At 44.9% G+C, this 14,195-nt stretch overlaps 15 non-coding genes and 1 pseudogene across 15 annotated transcripts; all 16 read right to left on the bottom strand.

Annotated features, from left to right (window-relative positions):
- Positions 1-293: 293 nt before the first annotated feature.
- Positions 294-413, bottom strand: LOC142507107 (5S ribosomal RNA). The gene has a single exon (XR_012805371.1). It is a non-coding gene; the product is annotated as a 5S ribosomal RNA (ribosomal RNA).
- Positions 414-1,869: 1,456 nt separating this feature from the next.
- Positions 1,870-1,985, bottom strand: LOC142507428 (5S ribosomal RNA). The gene has a single exon (XR_012805687.1). It is a non-coding gene; the product is annotated as a 5S ribosomal RNA (ribosomal RNA).
- A 680-nt stretch (positions 1,986-2,665) lies between these two features.
- LOC142516984 (5S ribosomal RNA) lies at positions 2,666-2,785 on the bottom strand. Its single transcript, XR_012812749.1, has one exon. It is a non-coding gene; the product is annotated as a 5S ribosomal RNA (ribosomal RNA).
- A 674-nt stretch (positions 2,786-3,459) lies between these two features.
- LOC142517195 (5S ribosomal RNA) lies at positions 3,460-3,578 on the bottom strand. Its single transcript, XR_012812954.1, has one exon. It is a non-coding gene; the product is annotated as a 5S ribosomal RNA (ribosomal RNA).
- Positions 3,579-4,260: 682 nt separating this feature from the next.
- On the bottom strand, positions 4,261-4,379 carry LOC142508777 (5S ribosomal RNA). Its single transcript, XR_012806980.1, has one exon. It is a non-coding gene; the product is annotated as a 5S ribosomal RNA (ribosomal RNA).
- A 681-nt stretch (positions 4,380-5,060) lies between these two features.
- Positions 5,061-5,178, bottom strand: LOC142511853 (5S ribosomal RNA). Its single transcript, XR_012808782.1, has one exon. It is a non-coding gene; the product is annotated as a 5S ribosomal RNA (ribosomal RNA).
- Positions 5,179-5,860: 682 nt separating this feature from the next.
- On the bottom strand, positions 5,861-5,975 carry LOC142506873 (5S ribosomal RNA). Its single transcript, XR_012805148.1, has one exon. It is a non-coding gene; the product is annotated as a 5S ribosomal RNA (ribosomal RNA).
- A 675-nt stretch (positions 5,976-6,650) lies between these two features.
- On the bottom strand, positions 6,651-6,769 carry LOC142506472 (5S ribosomal RNA). Its single transcript, XR_012804764.1, has one exon. It is a non-coding gene; the product is annotated as a 5S ribosomal RNA (ribosomal RNA).
- A 681-nt stretch (positions 6,770-7,450) lies between these two features.
- Positions 7,451-7,569, bottom strand: LOC142508224 (5S ribosomal RNA). The gene has a single exon (XR_012806449.1). It is a non-coding gene; the product is annotated as a 5S ribosomal RNA (ribosomal RNA).
- A 680-nt stretch (positions 7,570-8,249) lies between these two features.
- LOC142509886 (5S ribosomal RNA) lies at positions 8,250-8,364 on the bottom strand. The gene has a single exon (XR_012808032.1). It is a non-coding gene; the product is annotated as a 5S ribosomal RNA (ribosomal RNA).
- A 677-nt stretch (positions 8,365-9,041) lies between these two features.
- Positions 9,042-9,162, bottom strand: LOC142515055 (5S ribosomal RNA). Its single transcript, XR_012810919.1, has one exon. It is a non-coding gene; the product is annotated as a 5S ribosomal RNA (ribosomal RNA).
- Positions 9,163-10,202: 1,040 nt separating this feature from the next.
- On the bottom strand, positions 10,203-10,318 carry LOC142516663 (5S ribosomal RNA). The gene has a single exon (XR_012812446.1). It is a non-coding gene; the product is annotated as a 5S ribosomal RNA (ribosomal RNA).
- A 678-nt stretch (positions 10,319-10,996) lies between these two features.
- On the bottom strand, positions 10,997-11,115 carry LOC142516359 (5S ribosomal RNA). The gene has a single exon (XR_012812158.1). It is a non-coding gene; the product is annotated as a 5S ribosomal RNA (ribosomal RNA).
- A 678-nt stretch (positions 11,116-11,793) lies between these two features.
- LOC142512666 (5S ribosomal RNA) lies at positions 11,794-11,917 on the bottom strand (annotated as a pseudogene).
- Positions 11,918-12,601: 684 nt separating this feature from the next.
- Positions 12,602-12,720, bottom strand: LOC142506461 (5S ribosomal RNA). The gene has a single exon (XR_012804753.1). It is a non-coding gene; the product is annotated as a 5S ribosomal RNA (ribosomal RNA).
- A 683-nt stretch (positions 12,721-13,403) lies between these two features.
- Positions 13,404-13,518, bottom strand: LOC142507390 (5S ribosomal RNA). The gene has a single exon (XR_012805649.1). It is a non-coding gene; the product is annotated as a 5S ribosomal RNA (ribosomal RNA).
- Between the last annotated feature and the right edge of the window lie 677 nt (positions 13,519-14,195).

The following is a 14,195-nucleotide window of genomic DNA, read 5'->3' as shown; positions in this document are numbered from 1 at the left end:
AATTTCGAACTTTAAGCGGATTTCTCGAGGAAACGAAAGCTTAACAGAAGCGGTAAATCGCAAATTAGAGGGTCTTAGAGAAGGAATTCGGCTAAAATCTCGTCAGCTCATTGCGTAGTAATGAGTCTCGTCCGTTTGCCCGTTTACAATCAAATTAGCCTACAATTTTGTCCAAATCCGGCAGTGCCGAGCTACTTTCATTTCACATGTCTTATCTGGTCCCGATCGAGATTCAGATGATTTGAGCCGAAAATCGTCTGTCAACAAGTAATCAAAAATAGAAAAACACGAAAAGGGTGCAACACGAGGACTTCCCAGGGGGTCACCCATCCTAGTACTGCGCTTCGCCCAAGCACGCTTAACTTCGGAGTTCTGATGGGATCCGGTGCATTAGTGCTGGTATGATCGCCCGACATTGAGTGGGATGTTTATTCTTATATCCCTCGAGTACGTGTGGAGCGGGCGGCGATGGACAACACGCGGCACTGCTCTCGCCCAATCATAACCATGAAGTTAAGCGTTCTGGCGCGATGGCAGAGGTAGGATGGGTGACCTCCTGGGAAGACCTCGTGTCGCGACCGTTTACGTAAATTATGGATAAAACAGTCGAAATAATTGTTTTTAATGAGTTAACCGTCTCCGGAGTAATCTGCGTCATACCCTTCCGCACAGAACCGGCTCACGACAACAAAAATCGATAAATGTTCCCAGAAAATAGAAAAAAAATAAGAAGAAGGAAATAACGAATGTAAAGCTATTATTATGCCTGGGATACGATAAAATGGAACCGGAATCGAATTTCGAACTTCCTAAGCGGATTTCTCGAGGAAACGAAAGCTTAACAGAAGCGGTAAATCGCAAATTAGAGGGTCTTAGAGAAGGAATTCGGCTAAAATCTCGTCAGCTCATTGCGTAGTAATGAGTCTCGTCCGTTTGCCCGTTTACAATCAAATTAGCCTACAATTTTGTCCAAATCCGGCAGTGCCCGAGCTACTTTCATTTCACATGTTTATCTGGTCCCGATCGAGATTCAGATGATTTGAGCCGAAAATCGTCTGTCAACAAGTAATCAAAAATAGAAAAACACGAAAAGGGTGCAACACGAGGACTTCCCAGGGGGTCACCCATCCTAGTAAGCACGCTTAACTTCGGAGTTCTGATGGGATCCGGTGCATTAGTGCTGGTATGATACCCGACATTGAGTGGGATGTTTATTCTTATATCCCTCGAGTACGTGTGGAGCGGGCGGCGATGGACAACACGCGGCACTGCTCTCGCCCAATCATAACCATGAAGTTAAGCGTTCTGGCGCGATGGCAGAGCTAGGATGGGTGACCTCCCTGGGAAGACCTCGTGTCGCGACCGTTTACGTAAATTATGGATAAAACAGTCGAAATAATTGTTTTTAATGAGTTAACCGTCTCCGGAGTAATCTGCGTCATACCCTTCCGCACAGAACCGGCTCACGACAACAAAAATCGATAAATGTTCCCAGAAAATAAAAAAAAATAAGAAGAAGGAAATAACGAATGTAAAGCTATTATATTGTGGATACGATAAAATGGAACCGGAATCGAATTTCGAACTTCCTAAGCGGATTTCTCGAGGAAACGAAAGCTTAACAGAAGCGGTAAATCGCAAATTAGAGGGTCTTAGAGAAGGAATTCGGCTAAAATCTCGTCAGCTCATTGCGTAGTAATGAGTCTCGTCCGTTTGCCCGTTTACAATCAAATTAGCCTACAATTTTGTCCAAATCCGGCAGTGCCCGAGCTACTTTCATTTCACATGTCTTATCTGGTCCCGATCGAGATTCAGATTTGAGCCGAAAATCGTCTGTCAACAAGTAATCAAAATAGAAAAACACGAAAAAGGGTGCAACACGAGGACTTCCCAGGGGTCACCCATAGTACTGCTCTCGCCCAAGCACGCTTAACTTCGGAGTTCTGATGGGATCCGTGTGCATTAGTGCTGGTATGATCGCACCCGACATTGAGTGGGATGTTTATTCTTATATCCCTCGAGTACGTGTGGAGCGGGCGGCGATGGACAACACGCGGCACTGCTCTCGCCCAATCATAACCATGAAGTTAAGCGTTCTGGCGCGATGGCAGAGCTAGGATGGGTGACCTCCCTGGGAAGACCTCGTGTCGCGACCGTTTACGTAAATTATGGATAAAACAGTCGAAATAATTGTTTTTAATGAGTTAACCGTCTCCGGAGTAATCTGCGTCATACCCTTCCGCACAGAACCGGCTCACGACAACAAAAATCGATAAATGTTCCCAAAAAAAAAAAAAATAAGAAGAAGGAAATAACGAATGTAAAGCTATTATTATGCCTGGGATACGATAAAATGGAACCGGAATCGAATTTCGAACTTCCTAAGCGGATTTCTCGAGGAAACGAAAGCTTAACAGAAGCGGTAAATCGCAAATTAGAGGGTCTTAGAGAAGGAATTCGGCTAAAATCTCGTCAGCTCATTGCGTAGTAATGAGTCTCGTCCGTTTGCCCGTTTACAATCAAATTAGCCTACAATTTTGTCCAAATCCGGCAGTGCCCGAGCTACTTTCATTTCACATGTCTTATCTGGTCCCGATCGAGATTCAGATGATTTGAGCCGAAAATCGTCTGTCAACAAGTAATCAAAAATAGAAAAACACGAAAAAGGGTGCAACACGAGGACTTCCCAGGGGTCACCCATCCTAGTAGTACGCTCTCGCCCAAGCACGCTTAACTTCGGAGTTCTGATGGGATCCGGTGCATTAGTGCTGGTATGATCGCACCCGACATTGAGTGGGATGTTTATTCTTATATCCCTCGAGTACGTGTGGAGCGGGCGGCGATGGACAACACGCGGCACTGCTCTCGCCCAATCATAACCATGAAGTTAAGCGTTCTGGCGCGATGGCAGAGCTAGGATGGGTGACCTCCCTGGGAAGACCTCGTGTCGCGACCGTTTACGTAAATTATGGAAAACAGTCGAAATAATTTTTTTAAAGTTCCGTCTCGGAGTAATCTGCGTCATACCCTTCCGCACAGAACCGGCTCACGACAACAAAAATCGATAAATGTTCCCAGAAAATAGAAAAAAAATAAGAAGAAGGAAATAACGAATGTAAAGCTATTATTATGCCTGGGATACGATAAAATGGAACCGGAATCGAATTTCGAACTTCCTAAGCGGATTTCTCGAGGAAACGAAAGCTTAACAGAAGCGGTAAATCGCAAATTAGAGGGTCTTAGAGAAGGAATTCGGCTAAAATCTCGTCAGCTCATTGCGTAGTAATGAGTCTCGTCCGTTTGCCCGTTTACAATCAAATTAGCCTACAATTTTGTCCAAATCCGGCAGTGCCCGAGCTACTTTCATTTCACATGTCTTATCTGGTCCCGATCGAGATTCAGATGATTTGAGCCGAAAATCGTCTGTCAACAAGTAATCAAAAATAGAAAAACACGAAAAGGGTGCAACACGAGGACTTCCCAGGGGGTCACCCATCCTAGTGCTATTCTCGCCCAAGCACGCTTAACTTCAAAGTTCTGATGGGATCCGGTGGATTAGTGCTGGTATGATCGCTCCCGAAATTGAGTGGGATGTTTATTCTTATATCCCTCGAGTACGTGGAGCGGGGCGGCGATGGACAACACGCGGCACTGCTCTCGCCCAATCATAACCATGAAGTTAAGCGTTCTGGCGCGATGGCAGAGCTAGGATGGGTGACCTCCCTGAGAAGACCTCGGTTCGCGACCGTTTACGTAAATTATGGATAAAACAGTCGAAATAATTGTTTTTAATGAGTTAACCGTCTCCGGAGTAATCTGCGTCATACCCTTCCGCACAGAACCGGCTCACGACAACAAAAATCGATAAATGTTCCCAGAAAATAGAAAAAAAAATAAGAAGAAGGAAATAACGAATGTAAAGCTATTATTATGCCTGGGATACGATAAAATGGAACCGGAATCGAATTTCGAACTTCCTAAGCGGATTTCTCGAGGAAACGAAAGCTTAACAGAAGCGGTAAATCGCAAATTAGAGGGTCTTAGAGAAGGAATTCGGCTAAAATCTCGTCAGCTCATTGCGTAGTAATGAGTCTCGTCCGTTTGCCCGTTTACAATCAAATTAGCCTACAATTTTGTCCAAATCCGGCAGTGCCCGAGCTACTTTCATTTCACATGTCTTATCTGGTCCCGATCGAGATTCAGATGATTTGAGCCGAAAATCGTCTGTCAACAAGTAATCAAAAATAGAAAAACACAAAAAGGGTGCAACACGAGGACTTCCCAGGGGGTCATCCATCCTAGTACTGCTCTCGCCCAAGCACGCTTAACTTCGGAGTTCTGATGGGATCCGGTGCATTAGTGCTGGTATGATCGCACCCGACATTGAGTGGGATGTTTATTCTTATATCCCTCGAGTACGTGTGGAGCGGGCGGCGATGGACAACACGCGGCACTGCTCTCGCCCAATCATAACCATGAAGTTAAGCGTTCTGGCGCGATGGCAGAGGTAGGATGGGTGACCTCCCTGGGAAGACCTCGTGTCGCGACCGTTTACGTAAATTATGGATAAAACAGTCAAGATAATTGTTTTTAATGAGTTAACCGTCTCCGGAGTAATCTGCGTCATACCCATCCGCACAGAACCGGCTCACGACAACAAAAATCGATAAATGTTCCCAGAAAATAGAAAAAAAATAAGAAGAAGGAAATAACGAATGTAAAGCTTATTATGCCTGGGATACGATAAAATGGAACCGGAATCGAATTTCGAACTTCCTAAGCGGATTTCTCGAGGAAACAAAAGCTTAACAGAAGCGGTAAATCGCAAATTAGAGGGTCTTAGAGAAGGAATTCGGCTAAAATCTCGTCAGCTCATTGCGTAGTAATGAGTCTCGTCCGTTTGCCCGTTTACAATCAAATTAGCCTACAATTTTGTCCAAATCCGGCAGTGCCCGAGCTACTTTCATTTCACATGTCTTATCTGGTCCCGATCGAGATTCAGATGATTTGAGCCGAAAATCGTCTGTCAACAAGTAATCAAAAATAGAAAAACACGAAAAAGGGTGCAACACGAGGACTTCCCAGGGGTCACCCATCCTAGTACTGCTCTCGCCCAAGCACGCTTAACTTCGGAGTTCTGATGGGATCCGGTGCATTAGTGCTGGTATGATCGCACCCGACATTGAGTGGGATGTTTATTCTTATATCCCTCGAGTACGTGTGGAGCGGGCGGCGATGGACAACACGCGGCACTGCTCTCGCCCAATCATAACCATGAAGTTAAGCGTTCTGGCGCGATGGCAGAGCTAGGATGGGTGACCTCCCTGGGAAGACCTCGTGTCGCGACCGTTTACGTAAATTATGGATAAAACAGTCGAAATAATTGTTTTTAATGAGTTAACCGTCTCCGGAGTAATCTGCGTCATACCCTTCCGCACAGAACCGGCTCACGACAACAAAAATCGATAAATGTTCCCAGAAAATAGAAAAAAAATAAGAAGAAGGAAATAACGAATGTAAAGCTATTATTATGCCTGGGATACGATAAAATGGAACCGGAATCGAATTTCGAACTTCCTAAGCGGATTTCTCGAGGAAACGAAAGCTTAACAGAAGCGGTAAATCGCAAATTAGAGGGTCTTAGAGAAGGAATTCGGCTAAAATCTCGTCAGCTCATTGCGTAGTAATGAGTCTCGTCCGTTTGCCCGTTTACAATCAAATTAGCCTACAATTTTGTCCAAATCCGGCAGTGCCCGAGCTACTTTCATTTCACATGTCTTATCTGGTCCCGATCGAGATTCAGATGATTTGAGCCGAAAATCGTCTGTCAACAAGTAATCAAAAATAGAAAAACACGAAAAGGGTGCAACACGAGGACTTCCCAGGGGTCACCCATCCTAGTACTGCTCTCGCCCAAGCACGAACTTCGGAGTTCTGATGGGATCCGGTGCATTAGTGCTGGTATGATCGCACCCGACATTGAGTGGGATGTTTATTCTTATATCCCTCGAGTACGTGTGGAGCGGGCGGCGATGGACAACACGCGGCACTGCTCTCGCCCAATCATAACCATGAAGTTAAGCGTTCTGGCGCGATGGCAGAGCTAGGATGGGTGACCTCCCTGGGAAGACCTCGTGTCGCGACCGTTTACGTAAATTATGGATCAAAAATAATTGTTTTTAATGAGTTAACCGTCTCCGGAGTAATCTGCGTCATACCCTTCCGCACAGAACCGGCTCACGACAACAAAAATCGATAAATGTTCCCAGAAAATAAAAAAAAATAAGAAGAAGGAAATAACGAATGTAAAGCTATTATTATGCCTGGGATACGATAAAATGGAACCGGAATCGAATTTCGAACTTCCTAAGCGGATTTCTCGAGGAAACGAAAGCTTAACAGAAGCGGTAAATCGCAAATTAGAGGGTCTTAGAGAAGGAATTCGGCTAAAATCTCGTCAGCTCATTGCGTAGTAATGAGTCTCGTCCGTTTGCCCGTTTACAATCAAATTAGCCTACAATTTTGTCCAAATCCGGCAGTGCCCGAGCTACTTTCATTTCACATGTCTTATCTGGTCCCGATCGAGATTCAGATGATTTGAGCCGAAAATCGTCTGTCAACAAGTAATCAAAAATAGAAAAACACGAAAAAGGGTGCAACACGAGGACTTCCCAGGGGGTCACCCATCCTAGTACTGCTCTCGCCCAAGCACGCTTAACTTCGGAGTTCTGATGGGATCCGGTGCATTAGTGCTGGTATGATCGCACCCGACATTGAGTGGGATGTTTATTCTTATATCCCTCGAGTACGTGTGGAGCGGGCGGCGATGGACAACACGCGGCACTGCTCTCGCCCAATCATAACCATGAAGTTAAGTGTTCTGGCGCGATGGCAGAGCTAGGATGGGTGACCTCCCTGGGAAGACCTCGTGTCGCGACCGTTTACGTAAATTATGGATAAAACAGTCGAAATAATTGTTTTTAATGAGTTAACCGTCTCCGGAGTAATCTGCGTCATACCCTTCCGCACAGAACCGGCTCACGACAACAAAAATCGATAAATGTTCCCAGAAAATAGAAAAAAAATAAGAAGAAGGAAATAACGAATGTAAAGCTATTATTATGTTGGGATACGATAAAATGGAACCGGAATCGAATTTCGAACTTCCTAAGCGGATTTCTCGAGGAAACGAAAGCTTAACAGAAGCGGTAAATCGCAAATTAGAGGGTCTTAGACAAGGAATTCGGCTAAAATCTCGTCAGCTCATTGCGTAGTAATGAGTCTCGTCCGTTTGCCCGTTTACAATCAAATTAGCCTACAATTTTGTCCAAATTCGGCAGTGCTCGAGCTACTTTCATTTCACATGTCTTATCTGGTCCGATCGAGATTCAGATGATTTGAGCCGAAAATCGTCTGTCAACAAGTAATCAAAAATAGAAAAACACGGAAAAGGGTGCAACACGAGGACTTCCCAGGGGGTCACCCATCCTAGTACTTCTCTCGCCCAAGCACGCTTAACTTCGGAGTTCTAATGGGATCCGGTACATTAGTGCTGGTATGATCGCACCCGACATTGAGTGGGATGTTTATCTCTATATCCCTCGAGTACGTGTGGAGCGGGCGGCGATGGACAACACGCGGCACTGCTCGCCCAATCATAACCATGAAGTTAAGCGTTCTGGCGCGATGGCAGAGCTAGGATGGGTGACCTCCCTGGGAAGACCTCGTGTCGCGACCGTTTACGTAAATTATGGATAAAACAGTCGAAATAATTGTTTTTAATGAGTTAACCGTCTCCGGAGTAATCTGCGTCATACCCTTCCGCACAGAACCGGCTCACGACAACAAAAATCGATAAATGTTCCCAGAAAATAGAAAAAAAATAAGAAGAAGGAAATAACGAATGTAAAGCTATTATTATGCCTGGGATACGATAAAATGGAACCGGAATCGAATTTCGAACTTCCTAAGCGGATTTCTCGAGGAAACGAAAGCTTAACAGAAGCGGTAAATCGTAAATTAGAGGGTCTTAGAGAAGGAATTCGGCTAAAATCTCGTCAGCTCATTGCGTAGTAATGAGTCTCGTCCGTTTGCCCGTTTACAATCAAATTAGCCTACAATTTTGTCCAAATCCGGCAGTGCCCGAGCTACTTTCATTCACATGTCTTATCTGGTCCCGATCGAGATTCAGATGATTTGAGCCGAAACTCGTCTGTCAACAAGTAATCAGAAATAGAAAAACACGAAAAGGGGTGCAACACGAGGACTTCCCAGGGTCACCATCCTAGTACTGCTCTCGCCAAGCATGCTTAACTTCGGAGTTCTGATGGGATCCGGTGCATTAGTGCTGGTATGATCGCACCCGACATTGAGTGGGATGTTTATTCTTATATCCCTCGAGTACGTGTGGAGCGGGCGGCGATGGACAACATGCGGCACGGCTCTCGCCCCATCATAACCATGAAGTTAAGCGTTCTGGCGCGGTGGCAGAGCTATGATGGGTGACCTCCCTGGGAAGACCTCGTGTCGCGACCGTTTACGTAATTATGGATAAATAGTCGAAATAGTTTTTAATGAGTTGACCGTCTCCGGAGTAATCTGCGTCATACCCTTCCACACAGAACCGACTCACGACAACAAAAATGAATAAATGTTCCCAGAAAATAGAAAAAAAAATAAGAAGAAGGAAATAACGAATGTAAAGCTATTATTTTGCTTGGGATACGATAAAGTGGAACCCGAATCGAATTTCGAACTTTCTAAGCGGATTTCTCGAGGAAACGAAAGCTTAACAGAAGCGGTAAATCGCAGATTAGAGGGTCTTAGAGAAGGAATTCGGATAAAATCTCGTCAACTCATTGCGTAGTAATGAGTCTCGTCCGTTTGCCCGTTTACATCAAATTAGCCTACAATTTTTCCAAATCCGGCAGTGCCCGAGCTACTTTCATTTCACATGTTTTATCTGGTCCCGATCGAGATTCAGATGATTTGAGCCGAAAATCGTCTGTCAACAAGTAATCAAAAATAGAAAAACACGAAAAGGGGTGCAACACGAGAACTTCCCAGGGGGTCACCCATCCTAGTACTGCACTTTCGCCCAAGCACGCTTAACTTCGGAGTTCTGATGGGATCCGATGCATTAGTGCTGGTATGATCGCACCCGACATTGAGTGGGATGTTTATTCTTATATCCCTCGTGTACGTGTGGAGCGGGCGGCGATGGACAACACGCGGCACTGCTCCTCGCCCAATCATAACCATGAAGTTAAGCGTTCTGGCGCGATGCAGAGCTAGGATGGGTGACCTCCCTGGGAAGACCTCGTGTCGCGACCGTTTACGTAAATTATGGATAAAACAGTCGAAATAATTGTTTTTAATGAGTTCACCGTCTCGGAGTAATCTGCGTCATACCCTTCCGCCCAAAACCGGCTCACGACAACAAAAATCGATAATGTTCCCAGAAATAGAAAAAAAAATAAGAAGAAGGAATAACGAATGTAAAGCTGTTATTATGCCTGGGATACGATAAAATGGAACCGGAATCGAATTTCGAACTTCTAAGCGGATTTCTCGAGGAAACGAAAGCTTAACAGAAGCGGTAAATCGCAAATTAGAGGGTCTTAGAGAAGAAATTCGGATAAAATCTCGTCAGTCATTGCGTAGTAATGAGTCTCGTCCGTTTGCCCGTTACAATCAAATTAGCCTACAATTTTGTCCAAATCCGGTAGTGCCGAGCTACTTTCATTTCACATGTCTTATCTGGTCCCGATCGAGATTCAGATGATTTGAGCCGAAAATCGTCTGTCAACAAGTAATCAAAAATAGAAAAACACGAAAAGGGGTGCAACACGAGGACTTCTATGAATGTAAAGCTATTATTATTCCTGGGATACGATAAAATGGATCCGGAATCGAATTTCGAACTTCCTAACGGATTTCTCGAGGAAACGAAAGCTTAACAGAAGCGGTAAATCGCAAATTAGAGGGTCTTAGAGAAGGAATTCGGCTAAAATCTCGTCAGCATTGCGTAGTAATGAGTCTCGTCCGTTTGCCCGTTTACAATCAAATTAGCCTACAATTTTGTCCAAATCGGCAGTGCCCGAGCTACTTTTTCACATGTCTTATCTGGTCCCGATCGAGATTCAGATGATTTGAGCCGAAAATCGTCGTCAACAAGTAATCAAAAATAGAAAAACACGAAAAGGGTGCAACACGAGGACTTCCCAGGGGTCACCATCCTAGTACGCTCTCGCCCAAGCACGCTTAACTTCGGAGTTCTGATGGGATCCGGTGCATTAGTGCTGGTATGATCGCACCCGACATTGAGTGGGGTTTATTCTTATATCCCTCGAGTACGTGTGGAGCGGGCGGCGATGGACAACACGCGGCACTGCTCTCGCCCAATCATAACCATGAAGTTAAGCGTTCTGGCGCGATGGCAGAGCTAGGATGGGTGACCTCCCTGGGAAGACCTCGTGTCGCGACCGTTTACGTAAATTATGGATAAAACAGTCGAAATAATTGTTTTAATGAGTTAACCGTCTCCGGAGTAATCTGCGTCATACCCTTCCGCACAGAACCGGCTCACGACAAAAAATCGATAAATGTTCCCAGAAAATAGAAAAAAAATAAGAAGAAGGAAATAACGAATGTAAAGCTATTATTATGCCTGGGATACGATAAAATGGAACCGGAATCGAATTTCGAACTTCCTAAGCGGATTTCTCGAGGAAACGAAAGCTTAACAGAAGCGGTAAATCGCAAATTAGAGGGTCTTAGAGAAGGAATTCGGCTAAAATCTCGTCAGCTCATTGCGTAGTAATGAGTCTCGTCCGTTTGCCCGTTTACAATCAAATTAGCCTACAATTTTGTCCAAATCCGGCAGTGCCCGAGCTACTTTCATTTCACATGTCTTATCTGGTCCCGATCGAGATTCAGATGATTTGAGCCGAAAATCGTCTGTCAACAAGTAATCAAAAATAGAAAAACACGAATAAGGGTGCAACACGAGGACTTCAAGGGGGGTCACCCATTCTAGTACTGCTCTCGCCCAAGCACGCTTAACTTCGGAGTTCTGATGGGATCCGGTGCATTAGTGCTGGTATGATCGCACGACATTGAGTGGGATGTTTATTCTTATATCCCTCGAGTACGTGTGGAGCGGGCGGCGATGGACAACACGCGGCACTGCTCTCGCCCAATCATAACCATGAAGTTAAGCGTTCTGGCGCGATGGCAGAGCTAGGATGGGTGACCTCCCTGGGAAGACCTCGTGTCGCGACCGTTTACGTAAATTATGGATAAAACAGTCGAAATAATTGTTTTTAATGAGTTACCGTCTCCGGAGTAATCTGCGTCATACCCTTCCGCACAGAACCGGCTCACGACAACAAAAATCGATAAATGTTCCCAGAAAATAGAAAAAAAAATAAGAAGAAGGAAATAACGAATGTAAAGCTATTATTATGCCTGGGATACGATAAAATGGAACCGGAATCGAATTTCGAACTTCCTAAGCGGATTTCTCGAGGAAACGAAAGCTTAACAGAAGCGGTAAATCGCAAATTAGAGGGTCTTTAGAGAAGGAATTCGATAATCTCGTCAGCTCATGCGTAGTAATGAGTCTCGTCCGTGTGCCCGTTTACAATCAATTAGCCTACAATTTGTGTCCAAATCCGGCAGTGCCCGAGCTACTTTCATTTCACATGTCTTATTGGTCCCGATCGAGATTCAGATGCTTTGAGCCGAAAATCGTCTGTCAACAAGTAATCAAAAATAGAAAAACACGAAAAAGGGGTGCAACACGAGGACTTCCAGGGGGTCACCCATCCTAGTACTGCCTTCTCGCCCAAGCCACGCTTAACTTCGGAAGTTTCTGATGGGATCCGGTGACATTAGTGCTGGTATGATCGCACCCGACATTGAGTGGGATATGTTCTCCTTATATCCCTCGAGTACGTGTGGAGCGGGGCGGCGATGGACAAACCGCGGCACTGCTCTCGCCCAATCATAACCAGAAGGTTAACGTTTCTGGCGCGATGGCAGAGCTAGGAATGGGTGACCTCCTGGGAAGACCTCGTGTCGCGACCGTTTACGTAAATTATGGATAAAACAGTCGAAATAATTGTTTTTAATGAGTTAACCGTCTCCGGAGTAATCTGCGTCATACCCTTCCGCACAGAACCGGCTCACGACAACAAAAATCGATAAATGTTCCCAGAAAATAAAAAAAAATAAGAAGAAGGAAATAACGAATGTAAAGCTATTATTATGCCTGGGATACGATAAAATGGAACCGGAATCGAATTTCGAACTTCCTAAGCGGATTTCTCGAGGAAACGAAAGCTTAACAGAAGCGGTAAATCGCAAATTAGAGGGTCTTAGAGAAGGAATTCGGCTAAAATCTCGTCAGCTCATTGCGTAGTAATGAGTCTCGTCCGTTTGCCCGTTTACAATCAAATTAGCCTACAATTTTGTCCAAATCCGGCAGTGCCCGAGCTACTTTCATTTCACATGTCTTATCTGGTCCCGATCGAGATTCAGATGATTTGAGCCGAAAATCGTCTGTCAACAAGTAATCAAAAATAGAAAAACACGAAAAAGGGTGCAACACGAGGACTTCCCAGGGGGTCACCCATCCTAGTACTGCTCTCGCCCAAGCACGCTTAACTTCGGAGTTCTGATGGGATCCGGTGCATTAGTGCTGGTATGATCGCACCCGACATTGAGTGGGATGTTTATTCTTATATCCCTCGAGTACGTGTGGAGCGGGCGGCGATGGACAACACGCGGCACTGCTCTCGCCCAATCATAACCATGAAGTTAAGCGTTCTGGCGCGATGGCAGAGCTAGGATGGGTGACCCCCCTGGGAAGACCTCGTGTCGCGACCGTTTACGTAAATTATGGATAAAACAGTCGAAATAATTGTTTTTAATGAGTTAACCGTCTCCGGAGTAATCTGCGTCATACCCTTCCGCACAGAACCGGCTCACGACAACAAAAATCGATAAATGTTCCCAGAAAATAAAAAAAAAATAAGAAGAAGGAAATAACGAATGTAAAGCTATTATTATGCCTGGGATACGATAAAATGGAACCGGAATCGAATTTCGAACTTCCTAAGCGGATTTCTCGAGGAAACGAAAGCTTAACAGAAGCGGTAAATCGCAAATTAGAGGGTCTTAGAGAAGGAATTCGGCTAAAATCTCGTCAGCTCATTGCGTAGTAATGAGTCTCGTCCGTTTGCCCGTTTACAATCAAATTAGCCTACAATTTTGTCCAAATCCGGCAGTGCCCGAGCTACTTTCATTTCACATGTCTTATCTGGTCCCGATCGAGATTCAGATGATTTGAGCCGAAAATCGTCTGTCAACAAGTAATCAAAAATAGAAAAACACGAAAAAGGGTGCAACACGAGGACTTCCCAGGGGGTCACCCATCGTAGTACGCTCGCCAAGCACGCTTAACTTCGGAGTTCTGATGGGATCCGGTGCATTAGTGCTGGTATGATCGCACCCGACATTGAGTGGGATGTTTATTCTTATATCCCTCGAGTACGTGTGGAGCGGGCGGCGATGGCAAACACGCGGCACTATCTCGCCCATCTATAACCATGAAGTTCAGCGTTCGGGCGCAATTGCCAGACGCGAGGATGGGTGACCTCCTGGAAGACTCGTGTAGCGGACGTTTACGTAAAATATTGTTTTTAAAAAACCCGTCGAAAATAATATTTTTAATGAGTTCACCGTCTCCGGGAGTAAGTGTGAGTCATTACCCTTCCGACACAGAACCGGCTAACGACACAAAAATCGATAAATGTTCCCTATAAAATAGAAAAAAAAATAAGAAGAAGGAAATAACGAATGTAAAGCTATTATTATTCTTGGGATACGATAAAATGGAACTAGAATCGAATTTTGAACTTCCTAAGCGGATTTCTCGAGGAAACAAAAGCTTAACAGAAGCGGTAAATCGCAAATTAGAGGGTCTTAGAGAAGGAATTAGGCTAAAATCTCGTCAGCTCATTGCGTAGTAATGAGTCTCGTCCGTTTGCCCGTTTACAATCAAATTAGCCTACAATTTTGTCCAAATCCGGCCGTGCCCGAGCTACTTTCATTTAACATGTCTTATCTAGTCACGATCGAAATTCAAATGATTTGAGCCGAAAATCGTCTGTCAACAAGTAATCAAAAAT

Source organism: Primulina tabacum, chromosome 10 (assembly GCF_025594145.1).
Source record: "Primulina tabacum isolate GXHZ01 chromosome 10, ASM2559414v2, whole genome shotgun sequence".
In the NCBI taxonomy this organism is placed as follows: domain Eukaryota; kingdom Viridiplantae; phylum Streptophyta; class Magnoliopsida; order Lamiales; family Gesneriaceae; genus Primulina; species Primulina tabacum.
Note: the sequence above shows the minus strand (reverse complement) of the source record. Positions and strands in the feature narration are given on the sequence as shown.